The sequence below is a fragment of the Triticum dicoccoides genome, chromosome 6B (assembly GCF_002162155.2).
Source record: "Triticum dicoccoides isolate Atlit2015 ecotype Zavitan chromosome 6B, WEW_v2.0, whole genome shotgun sequence".
Lineage (NCBI taxonomy): Eukaryota > Viridiplantae > Streptophyta > Magnoliopsida > Poales > Poaceae > Triticum > Triticum dicoccoides.
Window position 1 is genome coordinate 431,455,936 of NC_041391.1, and position 20,411 is coordinate 431,476,346.

Sequence of the window (20,411 nt, forward strand, 5' to 3'; positions counted from 1 at the left end):
TGAAAAATCGCCGCCTGGGGCGAGTCGGCACTAAAATCGGCTTGGGGCTATTGGGTTCCCAGCTGCCGCCCACGGGTCTCCCCCAGGTGCTGATATCGGCCCAATTTGGGCGCAAATTTGCCTGGTTTTCAGTCCACTTTCGGCGCAAAATCGGCCCGCTATCGGCGAAAATCAGCCCATGTTCGCCGTGCTTTGGTGCAAATATAACAGAAGTTATTTTTGATCACATAGTTCATCACAGAAAATCAATAGAAATCAAACAGTTCAACAAATAGTTCAATACAAATTATATGGTTCAACAAATAAAAACTCATGTTTCATCGCACGTCGAGCTAGGCGTTGCCCTTGAGCCTCCATAGGTGCTCCACCAGATCCTGCTGCAGTTGTTGATGCACATGTGGGTCTCGGATCTCCTGACGCATATTGAGGAAGGCAGTCCAGGTTGCTGGTAGCTGGTGATCAACCTGGGCAAGAGGACCCTGCCTGTAATATGGTTCAGTGTCATACACTATCTCTTCCTGCTTGCTCTCAATGATCATGTTGTGCAAGATGACACAGCAAGTCATGATCTCCCACATTTGATCTTTCGACCAGGTCTGAGTGGGGTACCGGACAATAGCAAATCGAGATTGGAGCACACCAAATGCCCGCTCGACATCCTTCCTGCAAGCCTCCTAAACCTTCGCAAAGTGGGAGTTCTTGCCTCCTGGCACATGGTTTGAGATAGTCTTCACAAATGTAGATCATCTCGGATACATGCCATCTGCTAGGTATTATCCCTTGTTGTAGTGCTGCCCATTGACCTCGAAGTTCACCGGAGGAGAATGACCTTCGACAAGCTTGGCAAAGACAGGGGAGCACTGCAGCACGTTGATGTCATTGTGAGTTCTTGGCATACCAAAGGAGTGCCAAATCCAGAGGTCATGTGTGGCCACTGCCTCAAGTACCATACTGCAACCGCCTTTGGCACCTTTGTACATCCCCTGCCAAGCAAATGGACAGTTTTTCCATTTCCAATGCATGCAGTCGATGCTTCCAAGCATCCCAGGAAATCCTCTTGCTGCATTTTGTGCTAGGATCCGAGCAGTGTCTTTAGTATTGGGTGATCGCAAGTATTGCGCTCCAAACACTGCCACCACTGCCCCGCGGAACTTGTAGAAACACTCAATGGTCGTGGACTCGGCCATGCGCCCATAGTCGTCAAGTGAATCACCGAGAGCTCCATATGCAAGAATCCTCATAGCTGTCGTGCACTTCTGGATTGAGGTGAATCCAAGTTTGCCGGTGCAATCCTTCTTGCACTTGAAGTAGTTGTCGAACTCCCGGATGGAATTCACTGTCCTGAGGAAAAGCTTTCGGCTCATCCGATAACGGCGTTGAAACACTTTGTCACCGTGCAGTGGAGCGTAGGCGAAGTAGTCGGAGTAGAGCATGCAATAGCCTTCAAGTCGATGCTGGTTCTTTGCTTTCAGTCGCCCCGGCGTAGAGTCACCTCGCTGCGGCTTCGCATTGCTCGTGAGCAGGACGGCTAGGTCGGCGAGGACCATGAGATGCTCTTCATCCTGAACATCGGCATCGGCTTCCTCCTCCAGCAGCGCCACGAGCGCCTCCTCGTTGTCCGAGTCCATCACCGAGCAGACAAATCACCGAACACCTGGTGGGCGTGGTGGGCGCGCAGCCGCCGGTATCCCACCCTACGCGGGCTGAACGCTAGAAAATTCGCCCAGGAAGGTGGTGGAGAGGTTGGCGGCGAAACCCTCTCTCTTTTTCGGCGGGGAATGGCCTATCTAGCGGTGGTGGGCGGTGGGCGTCGCTGGGATCCGCAGGATGGCGGCAGGGCATGTGGGGGTGGGGGCGGGACGTTTGTCTTGACTTTTCGCCTAACAGTGTGGCCCAGATGTGGTTTTCCCTTCCGCCGGAGCCCCCGAGCGCCCCCAGTGCGTTGGGTTCGGCCTGGGATCGCCGGGCCCAAAATGCCCGAGCCGGCATATTTTGGCATCTTGGGGGTGTGCGCCGACACGAAAAAAGTTGCCCTGGAGGGCCTGTTGGGGGCGCAGCTGGAGATGCTCTTAGCCCCCACCTGTTTGCCTGGCATTGGCTCCCTTCTAATGGGACCATAGGACATTCGGGTGGCATCCTTTTAGGCGTGAAGGATGCCACCTTTGAGGTGGGTGGCATGGATAGGGGTGAAATCTACGTTAGTATGGAGCTCTTCAAACGAGCGCTCAACTTCAAATGGGAAGTAGTGATTGTGTACGGGCCGACTGACCACCGTCACTCTTCAACCTTCCTGGACGAACTTCGGAGGAAGGTCTCTACCTCCCTATTGCCCGTGGTGGTGGGTGGCGAATTTAACCTCATCCGATCCCCCAATGAGAAGAACAATGACCGAGTCAACCTACCCCGTATGCAGATGTTCAATGACTGCATCGCGGAGCTTGGCCTCCACGAACCAGATAGGACGGGTGCCAGGTTTACCTAGACCAACCGTCAAGTTGACCCGACGCGCTCCGTTCTGGATCACGTCCTAGTATCCTCGGAGTGGGAGCTTCGGTGCCCTCTGGCCTCGCTTCGCGCGATTACCCGGATTGGGTCCGATCATGTCCCCCTCCTTCTTTCCTCCTTCAATGATCGGCCCCCACCCCCTCGGTTCCGCTTTCAGCTCTTCTGGCTCAATTAGGAGGGGTTTGTGGAGGCGGTCGGGTCTAGGTGGGCCACCGCCCGGACATCCCCCCACCGCTCCCTCTCCGCGGTGGACCCATGGCAGTTATGCGCCAAGCTTGCCCGCCAGTACATGAAGGGATGGGGCGCTAACCTCGGGCAGAACCTCCGTGAGCACAAGAAAGCCCTCTTGTTGGCTATTCAAGCGCTCGACACCCGCGCCGACACCTCCGAGAACTCCCCTGACGAGTGGATGCTGAGATATGATCTTGAGGACCAGCTCTCGGTCACCTACACTGATGAGGAAGCATACTGGCGGCTCCGCGGCACCCAACGATGGATCCTCCGTGGGGATGCTAATACAGCGTACTTCCAGGCAATCGCCAATGGGCAGAGACATCGGAACTCCATCCACTTCATGTGGGACGGGGACACCCCTCTGCACCGCCCCTCAGATATTCGGGCGCACGTTGACGGCTTCTATAAAGCCCTATTATTCCCCACCCCTAGGGGTGGACCTCCCTGGCCCCCGACACTTGGTCAGGATGTCAGCTAGTGTCGGATGAGGCGAATGCCGCCCTTACGGCCTTGTTCTCCGAGGAAAAGGTTTACTTGGCCATCAAAGGCATGAACTCTTCCTCGGCCCCGGGTCCGGATGGCCTTCCGGTGATGTTCTTCAAAACATTCTAGAAAATCATCAAGCCAGAGGTCATGGCCCTCTTTGGATAATTCTACACTGGGACCATGGATCTTGGTCGTCTAAACTACGGGATCATCATGCTTATCCCCAAAGTTCTGGGCGCTTCTAACACCGCCAGTTCCGCCCTATCAATGTGATATTTCGGATCCTGGCGAAGGGGTACGCCAATAGGGTGACCCTTCTCGCGGACGCCGTTACCCACCCCAATCAATCTGCTTTCATCCAAGGGCGGTTTATTTTGGATGGGGTGTTGGTGTTCCGTGAGGTGCTACATGAAGTCCGCTCCAAGCACCAACGGGCAGTTTTCCTGAAGCTCGAATTCCACAAAGCCTACGACATTGTCCTTTGGCCCTTCCTTCGGGAAGTTCTGATCCGTAAAGGCTTCGATGACCGTCGGGTGACCAGGATCATGTAACTGGTCACCTACGGCCGGACCACGATTAACATTAACGGTGAGATTGGGCCCTACTTCCCCACCCTATGTGGGGTATGTCAGGGCGACCCGTTCTCCCCGTTTCTGTTTAACATGGTGGTTGGTGCTCTTGTCGCCATCCTTGATAAGGCCAAATCTGTCGGCCATTCCGTGGTGTAGTTCCTCTCATCTGGTGAGAGAGGGAGGGGTCTCCCTCCTGCAATACATAGATGACACCATCATAATGGTGGAGGGCTCCGCCTCTGACATCGCCAACTTAAAGTTCCTCCCCCTTTGCTTACAACAAATGTCGGGTCTCACAATCAACTTCGATAAGAGCGAAGTGACGATCCTTGGCTACTCTCCTGAGGGGCCCAGGCCATGGCCGACCGTTTGAACTGACGGCTGGGTGTAGGATCGAAGGAGGTCTAGAGGGGGGTATTAGACTACTTGACCAAATAAAAACCTAACATTTTCCCAATTTTAGTTGTTGGCAGATTTTAGCAACTAGTATAAGTCAAGCAATCAACCTACACATGCAATTCTAAGAGTGTAGCAGCGGAAAGTAAAACATTGCATATGAAGGTAAAGGGAAGGGTTTGGAGAAGGCAAATGCAATGTAGTTTGGCGTGGTTCCAATAGGTGGTGCTATCGTAGGTCCACGTTGATGGAGACTTCAGCCCACGAAGGGTAACGATTGCATGAGTCCACGGAGGGCTCCACCCACGAAGGGTCCACGAAGAAGCAACCTTGTCTATCCCACCATGGCCATCGCCCACGAAGGACTTGCCTCACTCGGTTAGATCTTCATGAAGTAGGCGATCTCCTTGCCCTTACAAACTTCTTGGTTCAAATCCACAATATTTTCAGAGGCTCCCAAGCGACACCTAACCAATCTAGGAGACACCACTCTCAAAAAGGTAATAGATGGTGTGTTGATGATGAACTCCTTGCTCTTGTGCTTCAAATGATAGTCTCCCCAACACTCAACTCTCTCTTAGAGATTTGGCTATGGTGGAAAGATGATTTGAGTGGAAAGCAACTTGGGGAAGGCTGGAGATCAAGATTCTAGTGGTAGGATTGGAATATCTTGGTCTCAACACATGAGTACGTGGTTCTCTCTCAGAAAATGAGTAGTGGAAGTGTAGGCACGTTCTGATGGCTCTCTCACAAATGGATAAGGGGTGGAGGGGTATATATAGCCTCCACAAAAAATTCCCCAACTCGGTCAGACCGGATAGAAGAACTCAATGAGACCGATTAGTTCAAAATGTGAATGTAAGGAATCTTGGTGGGACCGATGAGAACAACTAGGTGGGACCGATGTGCTACGGCTTAGGGCAAACATCAACTCGGTGAGACCGATTGCATCAACTCGGTGAGACGAATGTGCTATGGCTTAGGGCAAACATCAACTCGGTGAGACCGATTGCATCAACTCGGTGAGACCAAAGTGAAGCAATAGGTAAACAGAGAAGATGTCAAGCAAACTCGATGAGACCGATTGCTCATTTCGATGGGACCGAAATGTTACAAAGGGAAACAGAGAGTTTGCAGGGCCATCTCGGTGAGACCGAGATCCGTATCGGTGTGATCGAATCGTCTAGGGTTTCTGGCAGTGGCTATGTCAAGAGAACTTAGTGGTGCCGGATAGAATAGTTTGGTGGGGCCGTGTTTGACTTTGAGTTTTGGACATATGTGGAAATGAGAACGTGGCTGAGGGTTTTGGAGCAATATCATTAAGCACTTTGAGCAAGTAGACCATTAAGCAACACCTCGTCCCCTTTTAATAGTATTGACTTTCCTATGGACTCAATGCGATCTTGGATCACTAAAATATAAATGTAGAGTCTTGGGCTTTTGCCAATCTTTGTCCTTAGCATTTTGAGGGGTCAACATCTCTAGTCCATGCCATGCCAATCATTGAACTTTCTGAAATATTTAACCTGAAAGGATATTAGTTCAATGAGCTATATGTTGTTATGAATTACCAAAACCACCCGGGGATTAGTTGCACTTTCAATCTCCCCCTTCTTGGTAACTGATGAAAACATATAGATCAAAGCTTCGAAAAATGATAATATGAATGAAATACATCGTCGCTTTGAGAAGTATGTGATAAGCAAGAGCTCCCCCTAAATTTGTGCATTTATTTAAAATTTGATTTTGAATGCAAATGCACAATTGATTAGGATCATGCACTACTATAGGATGCTGCTAATGCGACACTACGATCAAAAACCCTTCGAGAAACTATGTGCGATGCAATAATCACAAACGGTGGTGTCAGAGAACCGTCTAAAATGTGCAAAACGTTTGAGATGACGGATGCATCAAACACGGTTCAGATTTTTGTTTTGTGTGCAATTCAGGGCATATGGTTCAGTTCAATTAACTATTTGCGATGAGGAGGAACAAAAGAAACGGGCAGGTAGATGAAGGCGTGTGCGATACACAGCATACGGTTCACTCGGATGAACTATTTGTGATTAGGCAACACAAAAGAAACGGTCAGCCATATCAAGGTGTGTGCGATATACAACATGCGATTCACTCGGATGAACTGTTTGTGTTGAGACGAGAGAGCAGAAACGGTTCAATATAACAAGGTGTGTGTGATACGCGGTAAACAGGTCTATAATCAGAAATGTGTGGGAAGACCGATAACAACATAGACGATTCCTGTTAACAAGCCGACGGGTTCCCTTGTTTAGTCCATGTGCGATGTGATTTGCTCTGTTTACAGAGCGTCAACATATATACTTAAAAAGACAGCATTGCATAACCAAATTAAGCATACAATTACACAAGTGACTACACAGATAACATTTTCACACACCAAAGTAAGCAATTACATGCATACTAAACTAGGAGAAACAAGGATCTAAGTAATCATCTACTTCTTGTTGCGACGACGCTTGCCATTGCTCTGCTTCCGGCTGGATCCCTGGCCGTTTTGGGGAAGGAGGCACTTCCTCATGTCAACGATCCGCCTGTACATGTCGTAGCATGTGTACACCTCCTTGGCCGCGTACACGACGTGAGCTTTGTCGAGTTTCTCCATCTAGGCCGAGTGCCTGGCACACTTGTCCTTGTTGAAGGAATCCTTCGTGTCTCTCTCCTCCACATAGGAAAAATTGCCATGTAAGCAGGCTATAAGCCCACTATTGTAGTACTTGCTCTTAGCAGCGTGGCGGACCAACCGTGTGGGGTGCAAAGTGGCTTCGCTCGATCGTGTGGGAGATGGAGGACATCCCGCGCGGGCGCTAGGTCTGAGATGACGGCCTTGTCATCAGTCTGTGACCTCTCTATGGCAACCGTTCACTCCCCACTAGCCTCTTCATGAATCGTGGCAACCGTCCACCGCCTCTTCGCCTTTCCCTCTCGATTTGGAACTGCTGTCGCACGCTCTTCTTCACTCCATTTGCCTTCACCCTTCCTTCTGCCATTGTTCGATCGTCTTCTCCATGGAGGGAATGGGCCAGAAACGACCCCGTTATTCTTGCCCTGGTCTAAAAGATGACGTGATCGAGGAACTCATTGAACGGTGTGATGTCATCACCTCGGCTAGCATGGCAGGTTCGTTCAAGTCCATTCTCGACTCAACAAATAGGGTTCAGGAGCGGTTTGATCCCCCTATCTTCTTCGCCGTGACACTGGTCGCCGACGTGGGGACGACGGAAGCCTCGCCTTCTGCAAGTTGATGCCACTTGATAATGATACATGTGATGTTAAGATGCCATCGCTTGAGGGTAAGGCTTGGGCAGGCGCAAATGGAGATTGGGTTATTTATATTGGGTATAACTGCGAGTGGGAACTTGTGAATGTGTACACTCATCACCTGGTTCCACTTTCAAATATCATAGACTACCCTGAGGTTGAGCACATAGATGATCTACATACGTTCAAATATGATCATGCTGACTGTCGTCTATGGAAGATAGCAATTTATCGAGTTCCCAACCGCTCTTGGGATTACAAGAACTATGAAGTTGTTGCTATCTTCGACAAGCTTGTTGCCATCCTTACTTCCACGCCTCGATGGATATTGCTCAAAACTCAATTTCTGTACATGGATGAGTACTATGATGCAATTCAATATGAGGGTCTTGTGTTTGCTTCCACCACTCATGGCACTATTTTTGCATGAAATCCTTATGATTTCGGTATGTTTGTCTTCCACCGCGTGCATGCGGGTTAGCTAGTTTCCCTTTACTAATTAACCTTCTTGTGTTTCCAAGGTCCTGTGAACATTCCACCACCTATACTTGAAAAAAATTATAACCAAGGGGGAGATAACGATGGAGATGATCAAGAGCATGTTGACGAGCATGACCTATATACTCAGTGGCGCCTGGCAACTTATTCCGATGGATCACCTCTTCGTGTATGTATACATGGCACTGCTGATGTTACTAGTAGGTGTTGTCTCCCATGGTCGCACTCTCCGGACCTATTCCAACATCCGTTGCAGGGTATTCGGGATGGATACTCGTGTGCTAGTGCCAATACCTTCTCCCTAGTTCAGTATTGATAGTCTTGGAGAAAACTCACTCTTCCTTGGACAAAACTATCCAATGATGGTGAAACGCGATCCAGCTACTGTTGACACAATGTTACTACCGTTTATGAGAAGCAACTGTATCTATACCTCGGACATTGGTATGGTTCCCTACTATGGCTATCACAATTTGCGTCCTGATATAGGCCACTTCAGCCTGGATGATCAGTCCTGTGTTGGTTTCGAGATTGATAATAGCTGGCCCTTCACAGAGAATCAGTTATGGTTCAAAGCAAGCATTTCCAACACCGAGGATTGGTTGAGCTGAAGTTCATTTCATCGCTTTGTTATTTGTTGTGTGAAAAAAACTTTAGTATTTACTAGAATGTTTTGTTGGAAATAATCTATAATCCAACATGTATCCTCGTTGTCGTTGAGTGTTGATGACTTGTTGTATATAATCCAAAGTATATTGTTTTTCTATTTGGATGATTAATGTTGCCACTTTATTGCTTAACCGAAGCATGCCACGTATCCATTGTTGGTCTAACGCTCAAGGTTTGAATAAATAATCCATTTGGGATATTGGTTCCCAATTATTAATAATCTCTTGTTTGTAATTAGATAAAGACTAGCAAAAAGGCCCGTGCATTGCATTAGTATTTACCACGGCATGTCGGGTGCCATTCCATGACAACATGCCAGATTTCATGAATTTTAGACGAGTTTTGGATTTACTAAAATTTAAAAACGAGGTATCTCAATGTTTGCGGCCAAGTGACGGGGGCAGGGTGTTTGACATTCATTCCCATTTCTTGCATGGGACCTAAGCATGCAACCAAGGACACAGATTTGAATTTTTTCAACCAATTTATATGCATTAGAGCATGTGGATGTAGTTCAAATTTGAATTATGCACATAAATGCATTGAAAACTCAATTAATGCATAAGAAATGTGCTAACGAACCCCAAAAATTCCAAAATTTAACACAACACTCATGTTGTTCTATGTTGACACTAGAGAAAAAATTGAAATCAAGAACAGGCAATGGCTATCGTTTTGTCCAGAAAGGTGAAATGTTCCCTACCAAAACCATCAGGCTTGTTGTGAGGAGCTCTGGTTTGTGAGAAGCTTATACCCAAACATGCCCCAAATGGGGAAAAAATTACCACGACATGTCGGGTGCCATTCCATGATAGCATGCCAGGTTTCATGAATTTTAGACGAGTTTTGGATTTACTAGAATTTAAAAACTAGGTATGTCAATGTTTGCGGCCGAGTGATGATGGCAGGGTGTTTGACATTCATTCCTATTTCTTGCATGGGACGTAAGCATGCAACTAAGGACACATATTTGAATTTTCAACCAATTTATATGCATTAGAGCATGTGCATGTAGTTCAAATTTGAATTATGCACATAAATGCATTGAAAGGTCAATTGATGCATAAGAATGTCCAAACAACCCCCGATAAATTTCAAAATTTAACACAACACTCATGTTGTTATATGATGTCACTAGAAAAAGAATTGAAATCAAGAAGAGGCAACGGATATCGTTTCATCCAGAAAGGTGAAACGTTCCCTACCGTAACCATGAGGCTTGTTGTCAGAAGCTCTGGTTTGTGAGAAGCTTATATACCCCAACCTGCCCCAAATAGGACAATATTTTTACCACTGCATGTTGATGCCATTCCATGCTAGCGTGTCAAGGTTCATAAATTTCAGATGTGTTTTCGATTTACTAGAATTTAAAAACCAAGTATCTCAATTTTAGCGACCGAGCGACGGTGGCAAGGTGTTTGACATGTAACCAAGGACACACATTCCAATTCTGAACCACTTTATATGCACTTGAGCATGTGCATATAGTTCAAATTTGAATTATGCACATGAATGCATAGAAAACTCAGTTAATGTATAAAAATGTCCAATCAAACCCCGAAAACTCCCAAAAATGACACAACACTCGTGTTGTTCTACGTTGACACGAGAAAATTTTAGAAAGTAAGAAGAGGCAACATATATTGTTTTGTCCCCCAAGGTGGCACGTTCCCTACCGAAACCACCTGGCTTGTTGTGAGAGAAGCTCTGGTTTGCGAGAAGCTTATACCCAAACCTGCCCCAAACGGGGAAATATTTTTACCATGACATGTCGATTCCGTTCCATGATATCATGTCAAGTTTCATGAATTTCAGCCGACTTTTCGATTTACTATAATTTTAAAACCATGTATCTCAATGTTAGCGGCTGAGCGACAATGTCAAGGTGTTTGACATTCATTCTCATTTCTTGCATGTGATCTAAGCTTGCAACCAAGGACAAACATTTGATTTCGCAACCCGTTTTTAGGGACTGGAGCATGTGCTTTGATTTTGAATTGTGCACCTGAAATTGCTAGAAAACCAATTTAATGTATAAAATTTTCAAACGAACCCTGAATAATTCCATTTTTTTATGACACACATATAGTTGCATGTTCACTGCAGATAAAAGGTCTAGCAATTCAAACACTGTCCATTGCTGCTGTGATCCCATTATGTAATCCAAATCAAAATGAAAAATCAAGTAGATCCCACATCGTTTATTATCACCAACCGTGTGAGATGTAGTACAAAATATCCTAGAGCACCATCGGTGTATAGTACGCCTATGGCTTATGCGAGAAGGTGCATCGGCTACAGTCCACAGCCGGCGTGTCAAGCACACTAGCTCGCTTCCCAAATACTCCCGCCTCTGCATCCCTCGCAATCTCAAAAATATCTTCTCGCCCTTGATCCAAATTTTCAGTAACCCCGCCTTGTTACTCCCGCCTAGTAAAATTTTCAGTTGCCGCGGTATTTCCTCAAACACCACCTTAACCCACCATCCCCACCCCCCTCCACACACACCACACACTCCACAAAACATGTGCTCACCAACACACACCAACCCCGTAACCATTGGTAGGTCGCCGCCATCGCCGCCGCCTCCATCCTCAACCTCTGCCTGTGTGCCGGGGAGCTCGAGGAGCCAATGGCCCAAGAGAGGTTTATCGAGGCCTCTTCGCCCGACGCCGGCGAGGTGGCTGCCGAGGTGTCCCTGTCGTCCTCCACGGGCTCTTTATCGATCCTCCGTTGCTAGTCCCCCGATCCACCAGCCGCCGCGCCCCTACGCCGGTTCAAGGACTTCCCCGTCCTTCCTCGGAACTGGCAGCCGACGAGGTCCTACCTCAGGGTCCGGCAGCGGCTGTCACATCCCTAGTCTGGTATGACCTAGACTAGCTAGTCATTTGTGCATCATGTTTAAATTTCATTTAAATTTGAAATGAGGATTGGTGGAACCCTCAGAATCATTTTTGAAAATGACCCAAATAAAAATTTCTCCAAAAGGGTCCAAGAAAATGCTCATGTTGCTCTCTGAAAATATTGGACAGAGATAAAAATCAAAACAATATTTTTAGGAGCTCATGGATATTTATTTTGGCCATTTGGATTAATTCGATAAATATTTGCATTGGAAATATATTTCTATATATATGAAATATGGTCCAAAAATTATGCCAATTATAAAGGAGCTCTGGAATAATACCATTAGCCCCTACAAAAATTGGCATAAACAAATAAATTGATTTAGTATTTTATTAAATCAAACAAATGTCAGAAAATTAGAAAAGAAAACAGAAAAGGGGAGAGAGACTTACCTGGGCCACTTACCCGATCGGCCCAGCAGCTCGGCCCAGCTGACTGGCCGACGCCAGTCGTCCCCCTCCTCGCGCCAGGAGGCCAGGGGCGTGTGGCCGGCGCGTGCGCACCGTCGTGCCGCCACGGCACCTGCCTGCCTGTCCTCCCCCTCGACGCCTGGACGTCCGGAACGTCGCCACGCAGCCGCCCCGGTCCTTTTCCCCTCCCTCTCGCTCTCCCTCCTCCCTGGTTCTCTCTTCCCCGAGCGCACCCGAGCGTAGCCGCCGCCATCGCTCGCCGTTGCCATGGCCACCGGCATCCCCTCGCCTCCCTGACATGCTTCCCAGCTCCATCACGACCCCCTCTACCTCCTCGTCAAGCCACGCACCTCCGGACGCGCTCCATCGCCGACGCCGTTGTCTTCTTCACCACCGACGCCGGAGATCGACCTCGCCGCCATCGCCGTCGATTCGCCGGACGCAGGACGTCCCCGAGCACACCGGCCTGCTCTGCGAGTCCGCCGTGAGCCCCTCTTCCTTTCCCCTCACCTCTCTCTCTCGCGCGTGCCCTGTAGCCGCTGCCCCGCGAGCGCCCGAAGCCGCCGTCCGCCATGGCCGGCGAGCTCCGTGCCCCCGAGCACCTCCGCCTCGCGTAGTAGCTCGATGTGCTCCTGCTGCCTCATAGCTACCGCCTGTGCCCTCCGTTCGCTCGAACGCGAGCTGCAGCCCCACGCCCGCGCTATCCCGAACTCCGGCCGCCGCCGTGAGCTTTGCTCCGGTGAGCTCCGGCGCCCCCGCAGCCCCCCACCAGCTCCCCTGGATGCGGACGACGACGGGCTACGCCCCGGTGGTCTTCGCGCGACCAAACGCCGCTTGTAGCGCAAGTCCGGCGAGTCGCCGCCGCGTTATCGGTCGCCGCCGGCCAGAACTTCGGCGGGCTGACGTGCCTCCGTTAATTATGCACTAATCCCCACCTACTGACGCTGACGAGTGGGCCCCAGGGCTTAGTCAAAGCTAATCAGCCCAGGTTTGACTCGGGGTTAACCCCCCTGTCACTGACGTGTGGGTCCCACACGTCAGGTTTGACCCTGGACAGCCGCGTTGACCCGCTGATGTAGTGATGACGTCATGCTGGCGCACTAATATGATTTCTGGATTTAAATTAAATCAGGAAATTCCAGAAATTGATTTAAACTTCAAAAATTCATAGAAATTCAACCGTAGCTCAGATTGAAATAATTTATATATGAAAAATTATCAGAAAAATGCAATCTTTCCATCTGTACTAGTTTCATGCATGACAAACAACTTATACATGCTGAATATGAGAAAACACATTATGGCATATTAAGAGACTTATTTTGGAGTTGCATTTGAACCTTTTGTTCAAATGGACTTCATTCAATCGAATACTAGTTGCATTAGCTCAAACAGCATCACATCTACATGCCATGCTCATGCATCATATTGTTGCATATGATTGTGTTTTGATTGCCGGCACCGTTTCTTCTCGATAGGTCCTGCTCCGGAGACGTTCCAGAGTACCTGTCGGTGAAGCAGTGCCTCCCTTGTTGATTTACCAGGCAAGCAAACCCCCTTGTTCATTTCGAGAAAAGCCTACTCTCTCGCTCCTGCTCTCAGTTATTGCATTAGGACAACAACGATTCATCTGCTACTTTGTGCTGCGGTAGTTGAACCCATTCCTCTGCATGACCTGTCATTGCCACAGTAAATAGTTGAAACCCACTAGCATGTGTAGGAGTTGATTGAAGCCACTGATGTGTTCCTACCATGCTATGCCTGCTATTGCTTAGAGTTGTGTCAGGTCTGATTCATTGGGAATGAATTGGAGTGTTACAATATGTTCTGGTGCTGAGAGTTAAGTGTGTGAACACGATTTGGTAAAGGTAGCGGTGAGAGGCCATGTAGGAGTACATGGTGGGTTGTCTCATTGGAACCGTCCTTAAGCACTGAGTTCTGTGTATGTTGTCCAATGACTCGATACTACCACACATTGGGTTCCGGTAACTCGACCCCTCTCGACTTATTAACCAACTTGATCTCGGTCCAGGAGTCGCAACTAGTTTCTGGCGTTTGTAGGTAGTGTTAGTAGTCTACCAAGTGGCACCCGGCCAGGTGGGCTTGGGACAGACTAGGCACCAGTGGCACGGTGTACCAAGCGTAGATCCATCCGGCGAGGTGGGCTTGGGAACCCTGCACACATCGTTTGGGGCCGTGAGTGAAACCACGGCCGGATCTCCTTGCGGATGGAACCCGAATAGGCGATAAACCTGGATTAGAGTCTTGTGTGGTTAGTCAGGTCGTGGCCGACACCCTCGCCAGGCTTCCGCTTGAAGGTTGCCGAGATACATGACGTGTACATGGCGGTAAGTGGCGAGAGCGTGTGTGAAGAAGTACACCCCTGCAGGGTTAACATGATCTATTTGAATAGCCGGGTCCGCGGTTATGGACTTCTTGGATGCTTACATGGTACATAGCCAACTTGAAGTGGATACCCTAAAATGCTCAAGACAAGTGTGAGTGCTATGGATGGCCTTCTCGTAGGGAGACGGGGATGAGTCCATAGTAGTGTATTGTGTGGTGATTAGTGGACTCGTGTACGTTGTTTCACCTCCAGAGTTTCTGGTAGTCGTAGAACAGGATAGCCACAGAGTCAAAGCTGGCTTGCTGCAACTAAACCCCACATTACCCTCTTGATGCAAATGCATGTATGATAGGATCTGATGTAAGTCTTGCTGAGTACCTTTGTACTCATGTTGCTTTATTTATGTTTTTGCAGCGGAGACTTCGGTCTTACTAGTGTTCTCGTGGACTTCGACTAGTAGCTAGTACCTCAGCTACGATCTTGATCGGATGTTGTAGATAGTCAGGCTCTTCAGCCTTTTTCATTTGTAGATGTCTGTACCCAGACATGTAATGCTTCCGCTTGTTGCTTGTATGCTCTATATGATGGGTCTTGTGACCCCTGTTTGCGATAATTGCTATGACGGCTCTTCTGAGCCTTTATCTATATGAGTTGTTGAGTTATGCTGTGATGCCATGTTGTACAGCACATACTTGCATGTTATGCGTACGTGTAATGTGTATTGCTATGTGTGGGATCTGACTATCTAGTTGTTTATCCTTAGTAGCCTCTCTTACCGGGAAATGTCTCCTAGTGCTTCCACTGAGCCCTGGTAGCTTGCTACTGCTCCGGAACACTTAGGCTGGCCGGCATGTGTCCTTCCTCGATCCTGTGTCTGTCCCTTCGGGGAAATGTCACGCGATGAATACCGGAGTCCTGCTAGCCCGCTACAGCCCGGTTCACCGGAGTCCTGTTAGCCCAGTGCTACAGCCTGGATTCACTCGCTGATGACCGACACGTTCGATGCTGGGTCATGAATGCCTGTCCCTGTAAGTTAGTGCCACTTTGGGTTTACGACTAGCCATGTCAGCCCGGGCTCTTTATCATATGGATGATAGCGACACCATCATATACGTGTGCCAAAATGCGCAAACGGTCCCGGGCAAAGGTAAGGCGACACCCGTGGGGATACCTTGCGTGAGGCCGCAAAGCGATATGAGGTGTTACATGCTAGATCGATGTGGCATCGAGTCGGGGTCCTGACAGCGGCGGTGGGGGACGTGGGTTGCCGGGATTACAGATCGGGAGACCCACACCCGCTGATGGCTCGGTAGCTTCCACACGGCCGAGCTCGCGGCCATGGAGTACGACCGCTGGTAGGTCCTCTACCACTGCATGGCGGCTAGGCTCAATTTCCCCTTCAGCACACGTCCGGTCCACCTTGTTCTGCCGGAGCCAGGGTGGTGACCTCGGCTATGGCAGGGGTGGACTGCGAGGCGTGGGAGCACCTCGAGGCCGAGGCCGCCGATGAAGCCTACATGCAAGAGCTACGCCAGCAGCACCCGGAGCTCGTGGAGGTGGAGCGGGCGATCTTTGCCGACGTGGAGGGCGGCGAGTTATCACGCTCTCCTCCGATGATGAGGTCGAAGGCGGCGAGGACGGCGGTTTAGAGGGCGTCTAGGTGGGCGGCGAGGACGAGGAGATCGATGTGCACGAGTGGAGGAGGGCCTTCCCCAACGACCCTGATGACGGCACCGGCCTGGACCCGGCTCGTGGCACACCGTACCTGACAAGGAAGGATTGGCTCGACCTCTACTTTGACCGAAAGTAGTTTAGCTTAGTTTAAATTTATGTTTTATGTTCGGTTATGCAAAACTATCTATGTTTATGTTTGAATACATGCTACTTTCGGTTGAACCTGCTTTGAACTTGATCAAATTGAAGTTTACAACATTAAATTTAGGCGATCGACTAGAAACGGCCAAAAATTGTTGGAGTATATATATATATATATATATATATATATATATATATATATCCACTAATTGTTTTAGTCCTTTAACTTTTAAAGGATCGGCTAGAGATGACCTTATGCCTTGTTTATTTCAGTTCTTCACAATGTGATGCTCTATATGTGCAACTATTTGTCGTGCAATTAAATTTCATCAATAACAGTTTCAACAATATCACTATGAATTACGATATTTTGTTGTTTTTAAGGATATTGTAGTTAACATGCCTTTTCGTTTTTTAACAATAACTAGTGTACTTTAGACCTACACAATAGTAGTTTGAATGACTACTTGCTTGTTTATAAATGTTATGCCTGATGCAGTTAACACACATTTCCACTTCTTGTTTTGCTTAACTAGCATGCTTAAGCCTGCACACTCAAGCTATTATTTGTAGATTATGTTGTCTACCATGGATATATTTTGTTGATGTTTAGCCTGTTGTTCTTAACATGCCTTTATATGTACTCATACAGGACAATATTGAGAACAGTGTTGTTTTTCCATCGAGGTTAGTTTCATCGCGTTGCTTATATGTACTCATTATTCAGGATCTCGGTAGCTGGTACCATATAGTCTGGGGGATGATAAGGGATTAATCGTTGAATCGGACATTTCACTGAATATATCTGTAACCCATTTATCAGCAGGTTAACTAGGGCCATATTTAATATATCTGACGCTACATAGCAACATGCATTGTACTGAATGACTAAATATGCAATCCCAGGCTACATAGCAACAAGGAAGAGTGTTACCTTAATGTTCTTGTTACCTTAATGTTCTGATGATATCTAGATATACGTGTATAAAATCTTATATAATGGGATGGAGGGAGTGTTGTACTACATCATTTTGCAATTGTTGTTTAGCTTCTAATATTAACTTGGTGCTTTTAGGTACACATGTCATTGCCAAAGATCCACACTTCGACCCTTTCCGCGTATGGGGCAATGAGATATTCATGAACCAGTATCAGGTGAGGAAACTGATAAAGATTGTTATGAAAATGGGTCAAAAGATGTCAATCGATGCAAGACAACAGTGAACTGCAGGATGGTAAGTAAGAACCATGTAGCCTTCTTTTTACTGCCCGTAATGAGTTGTGTTAGATGACAATGTCTGAATCTTTTTTCCTTTGAAGTGGATCCTGAAGCAGCTTACTCAAGATTACCTCTCGAACTACATGATTGGTGGCCGGCCATCACAAGGGGTTGGACTAGAGTTGTGCGTGCCTTCTGCATCTAGGAGAGCACAATAGGGCCATTCCGCTTCACCTTGTTCAGCAACCAGAATGTCTGTCGCCTCTTTCTTTACCATCTGTAATAGTACAAATATAGAACCCTGGTTCATCATTCTTTATTTTATGCTTATGTAATTCTTAAACATATGTACCTGTGAATTGAATAATGCATTGGTTGTTTGAACCTGATGGATATGAATAAAGCTATAGCCTACTTTCAAGTTTAAATTAGGTACAACTTTAAATAGCAACAATTAAATTAGCGTGAAATTACGGTGTGCAGGTCATTACGATGCACACGGTTAATAAAGCACAGCGTGTGCGATATACATCATAATCCGACACGGTTCACGGAGTGGAAACGTGTGTAACAATGCACACAGTTGATGTTTGCAATGCGTGTGTGATGTCAGACACTATCACACACGATGCGGGAAAACTAAATGTGTGTGAATGTCTACCAATCGTACACGGTTTATAATCATGAACTGTTTGTGATGTGCGAGGCATCGTAAACGTAGAGCCAGTTTGGTACGTTCCTAGAAAACTCCTGTGCCTAGAATCTGCCTGGGCCTGGAATCTGCCTAGGCCTGGAATCTGCCTGGGTTTAGGTAAAACCACAAAACTCCGACTGCGATGGCAATACGAACACAAACGAGTAGCAAAGATGAAGCATTTAGGATATGCGAGACATCGGAAATGGTTATAGAGGGGCAACTATATGCATCAAGGCTCCCTATCCTCGACGGTTTCTGGGTCATGTGGGAAGGATCCCCCTATCGCCCACACTCACTAGGTGACGGTTCCGAGCGCCGCCACGGAAAGGGCTTAAAAACCGTTTGTATAGCACCGACACGTACCAGTGATGGGTCACTCTTCCATGTCACATGCATCTTGGTGGAGTGCTCAAAATGATAAGAGTTAAATAACATGCACTCATCACCAAGGGTAAAAGTGATTGATCATACACAAATTCATGGATATGAGCAAGCAACCACACATTAAGCATAGCATGATCAAACACATGATCACATAAGTATCTCACAAGCATAACACAAATTGTAGCATAGGAATCAAACAACCAAACGATCAAAGTAGCAAGAGAAGGAATTGAGCAAGTCAAAGCAAGACACACACACACTCTCTCTCTCTCTCTCAAAGCCTATGATCTATACACGTTCTCCCCCTTTGGCAACAAATTACCAAAAAGTATGAAAACGTATAGTGCTATACGACTCTCTAGGCACGATCTCCGGGAGCTCCTGAAGGGGTCTTCTGGCTTGTTGCTCCGGTGTGCGTAGATCGCTTGGAGAGGAGGGCATCTGCAAAAGCTTCGGTAGAGGTATGTGGAGCTGGAGGGGTTGACACTGGAGGTACAACCGTGGCAGTTGCTATAGGTGCTGAAGTAGTAGTATTGGAGTCTCTAACAACTGGCACACACTACAAAAAAATACACTTCTGTGATGATACGTGTTTGTCACAGTAGGTCGCGTTTTTTGTCATGCATGTACATCCATGACAAATTTATGACAGAATCAAGATAGTCATACCTGTGCTATCGTAGAAGTGTTCCATGACATTACCAAAATTATCATCACGAAAGTGTCCACTTCCATGACGATAAAGCGCGTCACAGAAGTGCTTTCGTCAAGGGTGACCGACACGTGGCATCCACCGTAATGGAACACCGTTAAGCTATCGGGTCGGGTTTTGGATCCAATAACCCGTTAACAGCCCCGACCAATGGGAAATTTCCATGTGTAAAATTCTTATTGGCCGGACGAAACACGTGTCAGCTCGTCAGTGGGTCAGATAGGCGCCTATGATATGTCGACACGTGCCACTACCCACCACTGGCCCATTTAGCTTACAAAGCCGGCCCATTTGACTTGGTCAAAAGTTAACGGGCTGGCCCATGAAAAGCCTGTTAACGGTCTCTTCGCAAATAGCCCATTTTACGGCCCGTTAGGCACTAAAGGAAATCGGCCCAACAACATCATGTGGCCCGTCGAATATAACACCAGCCCATTTCACTTTCGGCCCATGTATGGCCCACGACGTCTTTCGGCCCATATGAGGCCTTCGTATCTTTCGGCCTTTTACAGGCCCACGGTGACTCTAGCCATAATGAACAATAATTTTCTTTGTACCCGTTAATGGCCCGTGATTTACATGGGCCGTTTCCAGCCCGTGTTAGGTTTTGGCCTATTGACGGCCCATACGTTCTTGGGCTCCTTTTCGGCCCTTGATTACTTCCAGCCTGTTACTGGCATGTTCCCCTAATGGGCCAAATTCGGCCCATGGCAAGAGTCGGCCCGTTACTAGCATGTTCCCCAAATGGGCCAAATTCGGCCCATGGCAAGAGTCGGCCCTTTACTGGCCTGTTACCCTAATGTGCCAAATTCGGCCCATGGCAAGAGTCGGCCCGTTTCTGGCCAGCCCGTCCTATATTCTGGCCCATTAACGACCCATTATGCATGTGACAGAATTAAGCTTTTGCAGTCCTACGGCCTGTTAACGGCCCGTTACCGTGCTGGGCCGATACCAATTACACCCGATTATGGCCCATGTAGACCCATTTATCGGACGGCCCTAGGCCCATTTATCGACGACCCGAGGCCCACCGATTACAGGCCCATTTATCGACGGCCCATAGGAGACCCATGGATCCTACGGCCCGTATATGGCCCATGGGTAGTTGCGGCCACTAGCAAACTAGGGAAAAAGAAGACTAGGAAATAAATAAGGCCCAATTTAACGCTAGGCTATTAAGGCGATTGCACAGATTACATCCACTCGGCATCAAAGATCGCCACCAGTGCAAATATAGGGAACACCCTACACTATACAAAA